The 14,093-nt window shown below is 41.9% G+C and overlaps 1 non-coding gene and 1 pseudogene across 1 annotated transcript; both read left to right on the forward strand.

The window, feature by feature from the left end:
- Positions 1-3,116: 3,116 nt before the first annotated feature.
- LOC122814540 lies at positions 3,117-3,270 on the forward strand. Its single transcript, XR_006366802.1, has one exon. It is a non-coding gene; the product is annotated as a 5.8S ribosomal RNA (ribosomal RNA).
- A 390-nt stretch (positions 3,271-3,660) lies between these two features.
- Positions 3,661-7,216, forward strand: LOC122814704 (annotated as a pseudogene).
- Positions 7,217-14,093: the final 6,877 nt, after the last annotated feature.

The raw sequence follows: 14,093 nt of genomic DNA on the forward strand, positions 1-14,093 counted from the left end.
ACTGCTTGATGAGCCTTGGTCCATTCTTTCAACTAAACAATCATCTGTATCATGTACATTGGCTGTGTATATGCTCGGAAACCTCATGCACAATAACCCTTTAACTCATATGTTTTCATAAGCTTCAAGTGCCAAACACTTGGCAACAGTATTTTAACAATGGCTGTTAATCATTAAAATACCTTGACACAAGTCAAAGTAGATGCAGAAACAGTACCTGAATTGTCTGGTGAAGTATTACCAACATTTCAAACACATGAATATCATCCTTATTGGAAACCATCCCAGAAAGTAAGGATTGCAAATCACAATTTTAGCCACATCCATCCTGAACTCAGAAAAAAAGTCACAAAACATCCACTAAATCATACCTCTCAACCTCATACCACAAAAAAATCTGGACAATGCCATAACCCAAAAGGGACAACTTTTAAATATTGCTCTTACAAACTTAGAAAGTTGATAGAGTTACAGGTTTTGCATTAGCATGAATTTTCTGAAGGGTTTGAAGTCTGAAACTCAAATGTCTGTCATTATTTTTTAACTGCAGTCTTTAATGATTTTCCACTAATTTGCCAGAAAACCACAATTTTATGAAAAACAGGCCAATATGAGGCAAAAATCTGGACATTCTGCAAAAATCTGTACAGTTGAGAGGTATGCACTAAATAGATCGAGCGTTACAGAGATGCTGAAGAAAGAAGAGCAGTTCAGATCCAATGAGCCAACAGCACACACCAACCCAAAGAATGAAAGCATAAGGTACGCAGGTAGCAGATGTCAAAACTTCTGGAGTTCAGACATGGAAAGTCTACACATAGAGAATGTTATGACTTACTGCTGCTTTAATCCATTTATATGTGGAAGAGGCTAAAGACAATGCTATTTCAGCTGCCAATAGGCCTAGGCCAATAAGGAGAAGAGTTGTAAGGCCACGTTTAACTCATCACAACCTATATGACATGGAAATTGTAAAGTGCTACAGGCTGGACAGGGCCATAGTACAGGAATTCCGCAATATCTGCAACCCTCAACTCAGAGGCAGAGCCAACTGCAGGGAACCCATCCCAGTGGAGACTATGGTATGTTATATTAGCTATAGATACCTTTCAGAGACCAACAGGGGACATGCTGGGGGAGTCACGGGCATCAGCATCCAGGATCCTCCACCAATTCCTGGATGATATGCTCCAGCATGCCAGTGAGCACATATATTTTCCCATTAGCTCTCAGAAGAGGGCCAGAGAAATGCAACAGTTGTAGAAGGTAGCTCACTACCCTGCAGTACTGGGTGCCATAGATGACACTTATGTAGAAATGAACGTACCACCTGGGGGACAGGGTTGGCTCTACATTACCAGAAAGGGCTATCACTCGTATCAATTGGCAATTATGTTGAATGTGCGTGGTGGCAACCCTGGCGGTTACCATGACTCACATATGTGGCACACCTCCCAACTGTACCAGATGTTTGCTAGGGGGATATCCCACAGTGTCATCTACTGGGGATGCAGGCTATGCACTGGAACAGTGGCTGATGGCACTCATCAGAAATGCACACACACCCATGGAAGAACGCCATAATGATGTAGACAATCAAACCAGAAAAGTCATATAGCATATGTTTTGCCTGGTGAAGTGACAGTCCTGAAGCCTAGATACATCTGGGGCAGCCCTGCAGTACAATCTACAGACATGTACAGAAATCTTCACAGTATGTGCCATGCAATACAACATAATCCTGAGGGCACAGCTGCAGCAGGTTCAGGAAGGGGCACACATCCCACCATCAATGCCAAGTTCACCACAGCCACAGGCAGATGAAGAATCAGAGGGGGCAACCCCAGCTGCTGTGGGTGGAGGCAGACATAGGCTTGCTCAGTATGCTCTTGCATTGGCTAAGAAACAATGCATAACACACTCACTCACCACCTAAAGGCAATAAACCTTCCTCCTACTCATATACATATAGTAATATTGATGCCAGGCAACTCACACAACCTTTACTTTCCCCATGTATTGTCTGTGTACTGCTTTCGTTAGAGAGAGGCTCTGAGGACACATGCTATCTGGCATGTTTTGGCAGCCTGCAGGAGATATGCAGAAGACAGGGACCGTGGTGCTCTGGATCAGAAAGGAAGGGGACTTGTAAGTCTGGAGAAGAGCAGACCTGCTCATCAGTAGCTGAGGGGGTTCTGCAAAGCCAGACGGGATCAGAGGGAAGCTCCCCTGAGAGACTCCAAGGGGACGCATCATCTGGTATGATTTGGCAGCCTGCAAGAGACATAGAGGTGGTGGGATCCCACTAGGCGATGGCCGCAGCTGGGGAAGGAGGTCTCCTGGCTGGGTAGAAGGGGGTGCCTGGAGGGATCATCCCTGAAGGACGTCTGAAAGGAAGCACCCAGCAGATGGCAGTGGGGCCTGGAGAGCTCCTGCTCGTGCAATGGTGTCCAACCTCACCCCATATCCAGAGGTGTTCCTGAAAAATCACAAACTCCCCACAGGTTCTTTGGATCTGAAATAAGGGGACAAGAAAGTCTTCCTGAGAGCAGATCTGCCCCTCTGCAGATGAAGGGAGTTCTGCAAGGCCAGCTGGGATCATAGGGAGGCTCACCTGAGAGGCTCCAAGAGCACACATGATCCAGTGGTGGGAGAAGAGTCTCCTCCATTAGGTGGGAGGTGCAGGCTCTCCTCTGCCACCCCAAGGAGATGGCCATGGAGGGGGCACCTGGCCCAGCAATGCAGTCCTCCATGTGTCCCAGATGTGATAGGCTCCCCACCCCAGTGGAGGAGAGGGTGCCGTCCCAGCAGAGGGATGCTATGCCCTCCCCTCCAGCCACACAGGGCCACCCCTGGGGGTACACCAGTGTCCTTTCCCCTCAACAGTGGTCATGTGGTACCTGAGGAGGACTCTCCATGGGGCCTTGGTTTGAAGATCTGGAAGGTCGGCAGCACTTTCGCACAGTGGCCACCACAGGACTCCCTGCATCCCACAGCATGGGGCCAGTAACCCTGGTCTGGTCACCTGTGATGACACCCGTGAAACCTTACCTTCTCATCTCCTGGAGAGATGCCATCCAGGCAGTGGTGCCTATGTGACAAATCTAGAACTGTACGTCTCTGAGTGGTGGATCACTCAGCTCATGCATCAATGAAGAATGCAGCTAGCTGCAAGAACTAATGTGACTTGCAAGACACATTGATCATCGGCACTTCAAACACACTTTGTGGCCCTGAGTTACTCCTAGGGCTACACCTGTCTGAGGGTTGTCATGCCTTCCATTGCCCCAGGGTGTCCCACCTCCACAACGACATAGCTGGGGAGTTGCAGGCCCCATCCCTCCAGGGTGAGACATGGATGGAGGAGAGTGGTTTCTGCCACACCTAGGCGGGAAGCCCATCTGCAGCATGGACAGGAGGGCAGAGGTGCACATCTGGATTGCCCCAGAGGCTGTCAGGGGTACTTCCAGTCAGCTGCCTTCCCTGGGGTGTGGCCTGATTTCTACCCGCCCAGTTCCCACTCACCAGGGCTGCATTGTCCCTCTACCACCACTCGGAGTCTTGTAACGGGAGCAGGTGGCAGGGCCAGGGGAAGGGGTGGCACATCTGTCCATCCCCATGACTCCTAACCTCTTGCCCCCTGCGACCATGCTCAGAATACAACCTCAGATTAGTCGTGGCAACACGCCACATTTAAGCATATTACTAAGTGAAGGAAAAGAAACTAACCAGGATTCTCTCAGTAACGGTGAGTGAAGAGGGAAGAGCTCAGCACCAAATCCCCACATGAGCAACAGGCACAAGGAAATGTGGCATACGGAAGTCCATCTCCTTGGCACCACCCAGGGGACCCAAGTCCTTGTGATCAAGACTCAGCCCGTGGATGGTGTGAGGCTGGTGATGGTCCCTGGCATGTCAGGATCAGGTCTTCCTGGAGTCGGTTATTTGTGAATGCAGCCCAAAAGTGGGTGGTAAACTCCATCTAAGGCTAAACAGCAGCACAGGACCAATAGCAGACAAGTATCATAAGGGAAATTTGAAAAGAACTTTGAAGAGAGAGTTCAAGAGGGCATGAAACTATTCAGAGGTAAACAGGTTTTGTCCACATGGTCCACCCGGAGGATTCAACTCGGCTGCCATGTCAGCTGTCTGGGTGAGGCGCATCCCCTCCTGCTCCAGGGGGTGGGGGATCATCCCCGGGCACACCGTCTGCCTTTGGGTGCACTTCCTCCATGGCGGTGCACTATGACCAGCTCTGGGTCGGCTGGGAAGGCCACATGGAAGGTGGGTCCCCTCCCTGGAGGAGAGTGTTACAGCATGCAGCATCAGCTCTCTCCATGCCCTGAAATCATGGGAGTTGACCACCACTGCACCCACCCCGCCATCTCCCGGTAGGACTGTCAACTGGACTGGACTGTCCTTAGTGTGGCCTGACCACATCCCACTGCCAGGCCACTGAGCTCACCTTGGCAGCCCAAGGTCTGTGTCAATGTGGGTGACCCACCCATCCAATCTTGAAACATGAACCAAGGAATCTAACAGGTGCACGAATCTGAGGGTGGGCAGGAGACCCCATGGTGCAATGAAAGTGAGGGCTGGCATGCACTCACTGAGATAGGATCCTCCAGTTCCTTGCAGGGAGTGCACTGCTGGCCCATCTCACCCATCCTGTCAGGGAGTTGGAGTGTGAGCACACCTGGTGGGACCCAAAAAATGATGAACTGTGCCTGAGAAGGGTGAAGCCAGTGGAAACTCTGGTGGAGGTCCGTATTGGTTCTGATGTACAAATCGGGTGTCTAACCTGGGTATAGGGGCAAATGACTAATCAAACCATCTAATAGTTGGTTCCCTCCAAAGTTTCCCTCAGGATAGCTGGTGCTCAACAGAACAATTTTTATCTGGTAAAGCAAATGATTAAGGTCTTCGGGGCCAAAATGATCTCAACCAATTCTCAAACTTTAAAAGAGTAAGAAGCCCAACTCACTGGCTTGGAGCCAGGTGTGGAATGCTAGCACCCATTGGGCAACTTTTGGTAAGCAGAACTGGCACTGCAGGATGAACTGAATGCCAAGTTAAGGTGCTCAATGCCAATGTTCATCATATCCCAGAAAAGGTGTTGGTTGATATAGATAGCAGGATGATGGCCATGGAAGTTGGACTCCACTAAGGAGTATGTAACAACTCACCTGCCAAATCAACTAGCCCTGAAAATGGATGGCACTGGAGCACTGGGCTGATATCCGGCCATAAGCAGCATTGGGTGCCAAGGGGCCTATGCCACTATGAGTAGGAGGGCTACTGCAGTGGCACTGAAGCCCAGGGCGAGGGCTGTTGTGGAGCCACCATGGGTGCAGATCTTGGTGGTAGTAGCAAATATTCAAACGAGAGCTTTGAAGGCCGAAGTGGAGAAGGGTTCCATATGAACAGCAGTTGAACATGGGTCAGTCGATCCTGAGAGACAGGCAAGCTCATTCTGAAGGGACAGGTGATGACCTCCATTGCCCTTGGCTGATTGAAAGGGAGTCAAGTCCAGATCCCCAAATCTGGAGTGATGGAAATGCGAGACTTGTGGCATCCAGTGCAGTGATGCAAACAATCTCAGAGAATTCAGAGGGAGCCCCTGGGAGAGTTGTCTTTTCTTTGTAAAGGACAGGGTGCCCTGGAATGGGCTCACCCTGAGAGAGGGGCCTGCACCCTGGAAAGCATCACAGTTCTGGCGGCATCAGTTCATCTCTTTCTGGCCCTTGAAAATCTGGGTGAGATGGTGTAAGTCTCACCCTGAGATATACCCATATCCACAGCAGGTCTCCAAGGTGAACAGCCTCTGACATGTTAGAACAATTTAGGTAAGGGAAATTAGAAAGCCAGATCCATAACTGTGGGATAAGGATTGGCTCTAAGGGCTGAGTCGGTCAGGCTCGGGTGTGAAGCAGGGCTGCGTGTGCACTGCAGCTGGATGAGGTGTTGCCCCCTTACCATGCTTCCCCCTCCTGTGGGTGCTGGGGGGATGGCAGCAGGGTCTCTGGATGTATGCCAGACCCTTCTTGTGTATTGCCCTGGCCATAGCGATGCTGGGCCCAACCTGCATCTCACCTCATCCAGCAGCTAGCAGCTGACTTAGAACTGGTGTGGAACGGGGGTATCTGACTGTTTAATTAAAACAAAGCATCATGAAGACCCACAATGGGTGTTGATGCAATGTGATTTCTGCCCAGTGCTTTGAATGTCAAAGTGAAGAAATTCAATGAAGTGCAGGTAAATATTGGGAGTAACTATGACTCTCTTAAGGTAGCCAAATGCCACATCATCTAATTAGTGATGCGCATGAATGGATGAATGAGTTTCCAACTGTCCCTACCTACTATCTAGCAAAACTGCAGCCAAGCGAATAGGCTTGGCAGAATCAGCAAGGAAAGAATACCCTGTTGAGCTTGACTCTAGTCTGGCACTATGAAGAGACAGGAAAGGTGTAGAATAAGTGAGGCCTTGGCTGCTGGTGAAATACCACTACTCATAATTTTTTCAGTTACCTGGTAAGGCAAGGGGGTGAGCCCCACTGGGGCTCTCGCTTTTGGCTCAAAACACCCTGGCATCCAGGAGTGACCCACTCCAGGGATAGCATCAGGTTGGGAGTTTGAGTGGGGTGGTACATCTGTCAAAGAGTAACACAGGTGTCCTAATGTTTGCTCAGTGCATAGCTTCGATGTTCACTATTCCTATCATTCTGAAGGCAAATTTACCAAGCGTTGGATTGTTCACCCACTAATAGGGAATATGAGCTGTGTTTAAACTGTCGTGAGACAGGTTAGTTTTACCCTAATGACTATGTGATGTCCCAATAGTAATCCTGCTCAGTACGAGAGGAACCTCAGGGTCAAACATTTGGTGTATGTGCTTGGCTGAGGAGCCAGTGGTGCAAAGTTACTGAATACCTCTAAGTCAGAATCCAGCCTAAATGTTAACAGTACCACAGTGCCACAGATCTCCAGTTCGCCAGGGATAGCTGACTGCAAGGTCAGCGAGGAGCACCGTACATCACTGGGTCATAGTATGTATGGAAGGGGACTGCCTCTCTCCAGCAGTGCACCGCACATTCATGGGGAACTGGGTGCTAAATCATTCATAGATGATCTGATTGCGGGTCAGGTTTTCATACATAGCAGAGCAGCAAAAAGCTGCAATCTACTGAAAGTCATCCCTCGAGCCAAGCTTTTGTCACAGGTAGAAACTGGCTCCACTCCCTCATTGTAATGGGTCCTACCCATACCTCTCAACCTGGAAACATCAAAAATCTGGACAAAGGCCCTGAAAAGTAGGTACAAATCTGTACGCTGATTATCATAAAATTTGCATACATAATTATATAACCCCACCCACTCCCATAGAATTGTGGGATATTAACTTTCAAACACAAACTGACGAACAGACAACCAAAATATGGCCCCAGAGCCCAGACCCTGTAGTAAATGGTAACCATTTTTTTTTAAAGTGTAGCAATGATGTTCACTGAGAAGGGGGAAGATGAGGAACCTTAGGGTTTTATTTTTGGTGACTTGTAGTATGTGGGTTTTGTGGTAAAAGCAGGGCATTTAATGGTAAGCAATATATTCTAATCTCAACAAAAGAATATTATAGTTTGCTAGGACCTCCAAAGGTCATTCTTCATGGCCTACTGATCAGTGGCTTAGCTAAAGGTTGTGCCGCCCAAGGCTGTCTGAGTTTGCTGCCCTTCCTCCGTCCCCCACTCAAAAAATTATGGTCGAATGGACCCCCCCATACAAAGCTCTCCCCTTGCAGCCATTCCAATGTCCCATTACTTGGTAGGCTATTTTGCCCCATTTACCATAAGCACTGTAATGTGCATACTGCTTTTCTATAATGATTATTTGGATTTCATTTAAAACTTTTATTACAGCACGAATACTAACATCTGCTAAACAAAGCAATACAGTGAAAACAGACTTGGCATTAAAGTGTCTCTGCCCTTGAAACTCAATCATTGAAACAGCATTGAAATCCGCATTTAAAGAAAATGCATCTGGCCTATGGGGGATAAAGATTATATTTGGGTTGTTTTCAAATCATAGGACTCTTCCACATGAAACATACATCTTTTCTTTGAAACACCTTCCTGATTGTACTTTGATACACCTTCCCGATTGTATTAAATTATATTCCTTGTATAATACAGCACACTTGTTAGACTGTGTTTTAAATGTATTGTTTTTAACATTTTTCCAGTAAGCAATGAAACAATGTATGAACCAGGAATGATAAAACTGCTCAATTCAGAACTTTCCATCATAAAGGTCTACTTAAATGTCTACAATCCATCAGTATCAGTAAATATGCATATCTGCAGAAGTAAAAGTATTCTAAATAATTCCACATTAAAGAGATCTGTAACTAAAGAGGTTGCCACTAGCAAACAACTTTATATTTGTTTCATCTACAAATAAAGTGCATGTTGCCCTTGAGGGTTAAATTGCCTATTACATTAAAAAATAAGCTACTAATATTGCAATAGAGAATGGATGGCAAACTGATAACAGGTTCATAGGTACTAGATATCTTTATCTTTGCCAAAGAAAACACTCTCAGGACTGTAGCATCCACCCCTTTAAAAGTACAACACAGTACAGTATCAGCAATCCATCTATTTTCTGTGGGAGTAGGACCCACAGCCTTCTGCATCACAAGCAAGCATTCTACCCATTGTGCTACTAACACAAACAGACTTTACCCTAAGCAGCACTAAACTTTTCTCCCCCTGAGGAACTATGCAGCACAACTTAAGATTAGGAAATCTGGAAAAAAACATTTATGGGGGGGGTGGGGACAAAGGCCCCAAACCAGGACACATTTTAAACATTACTTGTACAATCTTAGAAAAGTTACTACTTGCTAGAATAAAATGTTTTATGTTACCATGTGATTTGTGAAAGATAGGAAGACTGAAACTTGAATGGCTATCATTAGTGAATTCAGTTCTCACTAATTTGTTAGAAAACCATACATTTAAAAAAAAACAGGCCAAAAAGCTGGTGTGGGTAGAGAATTCAGGCTCTTGTTACCTGTATCTTAGGTACAGGGTTTGAACCTCACTACAACTGGGGCATCACACACACACACACACACACACACACACACACACACACACACACACACACACACACATCTCAGCAGCATTTACAATAAAAAGAACATGCACAATTAAAATGAAAGCATTCCCAGCAACATGTACAATAAAAAGAATTTGGAAATGAAAGCATTTCCATTAGCATTTACAATAATAAGTTGCACAGTTAAACTGAAAGCATTTACAACAAAAAGAACCTGCACAGTTAAACTGAAATCATTTCCATCAGCATTCACAACAAAAAGAACTTGCACAGTTAAACTGAAAGCATTTCCATCAGCATTCACAACAAAAATAACTTGCACAGTTAAACTGAAAGCATTTCCATCAGCATTTACAACAAAAATAATTTGCACAGTTAAACTGAAAGCATTTCCATCAGCATTTACAACAAGAACTTGCACAGTTAAACTGAAAGTATTAACATCAGCATTTACAACAAGAACTTGCACAGTTAAACTGAAAGCATTTCCATCAGCATTTACAACAAGAACTTGCACAGTTAAACTGAAAGCAATTCCATCAGCATTTACAGCAAAAAAAATGCACAGTTAAACTGAAAGCATTTTCATCAGCATTTACAACAAAAAGAACTTGCACGGTTAAACTGAAAGCATTTCCATCAGCAGTTACAGCAAAAAGAACTTGCACGGTTAAACTGAAAGCATTTCTATCAGCATTTACAAGAAGAACTTGCACAGTTAAACTGAAAGCATTTCCATCATCATTTACAACAAAAATAACTTGCACAGTTAAACTGAAAGCATTTCCGTCAATATTTATAACAAAAAGAACTTGCACAGTTAAACTGAAAGCATTTCCATTAGCATTTACAGTAAGAACTTGCACAGTTAAACTGAAAGCATTTCCATCAGCATTTGCAATAAGAACTTGCACAGTTAAACTAAAAGCATTTCCATCAGCATTTACAATAAGAACTTGCACAGTTAAACTGAAAGCATTTCCATCAGCATTTACAGTAAGAACTTGCACCGTTAAACTGAAAGCATTTCCATCAGCATTTAAAACAAGAACGTGCGCAGTTAAACTGAAAGTATTTTCATCAGCATTTAAAATAAGAACTTGCACAGTTAAACTGAAAGCATTTCCATCAGCATTTACAGTAAGGACTTGCACAGTTAAACTGAAAGCATTTCCATCAGCATTTACAGTAAGAACTTGCAGTTAAAATGAAAGCATTTCCATCAGCATTTGCAATAAGAAATTGCACAGTTAAACTGAAAGCATTTCCATCAGCATTTACAGTAAGAACTTGCACAGTTAAACTGAAAGCATTTCCATCAGCATTTACAGTAAGAACTTGCACAGTTAAACTGAAAGCATTTCCATCAGCATTTACAATAAGAACTTGCACAGTTAAACTGAAAGCATTTCCATCAGCATTTACAATAAGAATTTGCAGTTAAACTGAAAGACATTTACAACAAAAATAATTTGCATAGTTAAACTGAAAGCAGATAAACTTAAATGGCAAACTTTCTAGCTCTGTAGAACTTGCACAGTGAAACTGAAAGCAGATCAACTGAAATGGCAAACAGTTAAAATGAAAGCAGATACCAGTAGCACACACACCCCTTTTTAGCTCAGCAGCTTTTACAATAAAAAGAACCTGCACGGTTAAAGTTAAACTGAAAGCAGATACCAGCAGATAGATAAACTCAGTGGTGGCTGGTGACTTCAAATCAAAGGAGGGCTGCAGGAGACAGCTTAATGGGTGGGGTCAATGGGGATGGGTGTGGCCAAGTAGAAAGGGGAGGAGCTATGTTCAAAATCACAAAGACTGTAACTTTAAATACGCTGCCCTGGGTGCCAAAGCATCATTATGAGAGTCCAATCAAGACAAAATGAAGTGTAGAAGAAAAAAAATTCAATGCATTGGCTGCATGGCAGCTTAATTAATATCTAGATAGAAACAAAAAGGCTGTGAGGCATGAAAAAATAAATTACTTTTTAAATACATTACTGGAATGCCAGTCAAAATCAAGTATAAGAAAAACAAGCAGCACTCAACTCAAAGCACTACTCTTTGCACTGCAGTTCTAATTATAATTTATATTCAGCTTTATAAAAGTACCAAGTGACATGCTGAAAGTAGCAATCTCTGTGATACCCCCCCTTGTAAAAATGTTTCTTATCCAAAAAAGACCTGCTGCCTGACAACAACTATCTACTTGTTTCATGGGGAAAACATGATCAAAGTAAAAAATGAAAAGCAAACAAGAAACAAGCTCAACATACATTGCTTAAAGGATTACTGCACAAGTTATGGACCACACACGATAGACTGGCATTCTGTTTAGTTTGCAGGTAAAGCCTGCAAAGATGACTGCAAGTCTCCAACAAATGTAATGAGCTTCTTAAAATAATGTAATCCTGTCCTTTATTACAAATACTGTCATATGCATTTCAATAACCAAGGCTTATACATTATCTAGTTATGTAAGTATTCTCTGCATGGCAACACCAGAAAGGCTTTCAGTGTTGGCAGTTCTTTAACAGTATGCTTATTAAAGCTTACTTGCATCTTACAATCTCAGACAAGCTTAACTGATGGTCATTAAAGCAATGCTACTTAAACACAGAGCAACAGGCACTTTCTGAATAATAATAAGCATAAATCAACAGTATAAAAATATGACAGATACCAGAACATTCTGCAAAATCAAGGGCAGATGAAAAGCCACTTTAGTACTTGAGTCTACCTTGGATGGGTGGATACTCTGCACACTTACACTGCATAACTGTTCCTTGCCTTGCTTGTTCACATCCAGAGTCACTATGTGGGGGAGTGGGGTGCAAGAAGTATGTCACAATTTGAAATGTCTCTGGCTGACTGTGATAGCCCTGACACATTTGTCATACCTCTCAACCTCAGATCAAGAAATCTGGAAAAAGCCATACATAGAAGTGGGACAAAGGCCCAAAATTAAGGACAATTGTTAAATATTTCTCTTATAAACTTAGAAAGATAATGGTCTTGCATTAGTATGAATTTTCTGAAGTATATGAAATCTAAAACTGAAACGTCTGTCATTATTTTCTAATGTCAGTCTTTAATGATTTGCCACTAATTTTGCCAAAAAAACACAATTTTATGAAAATCGGACCAAAAATGCGATGCAAAAATATAAAATAGCCACACAATACAGCTGGGAACCTGTCAAAGAAGGGACACTTTTTTAATATTAGTACTGTTAACTTGAGCAGCTGACAAAATAAAAGAATCTACATGCATTTCTTTTTTTTTCAAAACAGGTTTATTGTTTTAACATATAAGAGAAATATCATAACAATTTTATACAAGTAATTAAAAATAGGTATTATTATAATATTCAACAAAACAACTAAAGTATTTACAAAGACATCCACTACAATCAGATCAATTAATTAAACTAAAATACCATGCTATTGAAATTAAAATTTTTTTAACAAATTTTGTAAATTATCCCATACAATATAATAAGATGTTTTTCTATTTGTTCTTGTCCTAATTGTGTTTATTTCCATATGGCACACTATATTCATAACATTTTTAAATTCATTGAACGAAGGAGGTGTATCTGAAATCCAATTTCTAGTTATTATTTTCCTAGCCACTGCTAGAATAGACCATAACAAGGGAAGCTTAACCTTTTAACACTTTGAGGTACGGGTGTGTTGAATAATATAAGAGATTTAGAAATAATGAAATTATCTGTAAAAAGAGCCTGCAAAATTCATTAATTGACTTCCAGTATTCTTTCAATTTTATACAGTCATAAAACATATGAGCCCAGTCAGCATTAATTTCTACATTACATCTCTTACATAAATTATCTTTATTATTTATTTTATTCATCATCAAAGGTGTATAAAAAGATCTATGTAAAAATTTCCATGTATAAAGTCTCCAGACAATGGAAGACGTAGTTCTATAAGCAGATTCCAATATATATTGTTTATCTTGTTGATTTGGTGGGTCCCCATTAATAGAAGTGAAATAATTCCAGTATGAATCTACACTGTAAAAAGTTTCTTGTCTGATAATTTTATGTATGTATGAAATTTTACCTTTATCAGAAACTTTATGTTGTAAATTTAATATCAAGTAATCAATCAGTGTTGGAATAGATTCTTTAACTGTTATAGACATTAGATCTATTTTATAATTGATATGTTGTCTAAAGGTCTGAACCTCTAACCAACAAGTTTCTCTTAGATCAAATTCTTGTTTTAAGAAATCTAGATTTTTAACTTTATTATCAGATATCAACTGATAACAGTACTTTAGATCATTATCTATAGCTAAATGAGTTCCTTCAGAAGTAGATGACAAAAGCATACCCTGAGTATACATTATAGGGAATACAATAAAATTCCATTCCCTATACTTAGGGTGCATGAATATAAAGTTACGATAACTAATAATAATATTTAATGGGTAACAAACCATATGTTTAGGTGTAATAGGTGAAGTACAAAATTCCTTTAGTAACCATAACATGGAGTTATTTACAATCATATTTTTATGTGTTAAGGAGATTTTCATGAAGTGCATACTAATTAGCTCCCAATAATCTTTCCATTTTGTGACATATGACTGATCTATTAATAAAGTAATAACTTTTACAATAGAAGAGACAGTATATAAATTAAAGTCTGGAAAAGAAATACCCCCTTGAGACCAGCTATTAGTATGTTTCTTTAATGCAATCCTAGGTCTATTAGGTGCCCATAGGAAATTTAACATTAGTGTATTCAGTTTCTTGATAATTATTTTTGTAGGTGGAAGTATTATTGATTGTATTAAGTATAAAATCTTGGGGAATATTATCATTTTAATAATTGTAAGTCTCTCCTCCATAGTAAAAAACACATTATTCCAGGTATTAAAAAGATTTTGTATATTAAGAAAGCAGGTATTATAATTATTATATATAATAGATTTAATATC

Source organism: Protopterus annectens, chromosome 10.part0 (assembly GCF_019279795.1).
Source record: "Protopterus annectens isolate FY-2018-M chromosome 10.part0, PAN1.0, whole genome shotgun sequence".
NCBI classification, from domain to species: Eukaryota; Metazoa; Chordata; order Ceratodontiformes; family Protopteridae; genus Protopterus; species Protopterus annectens.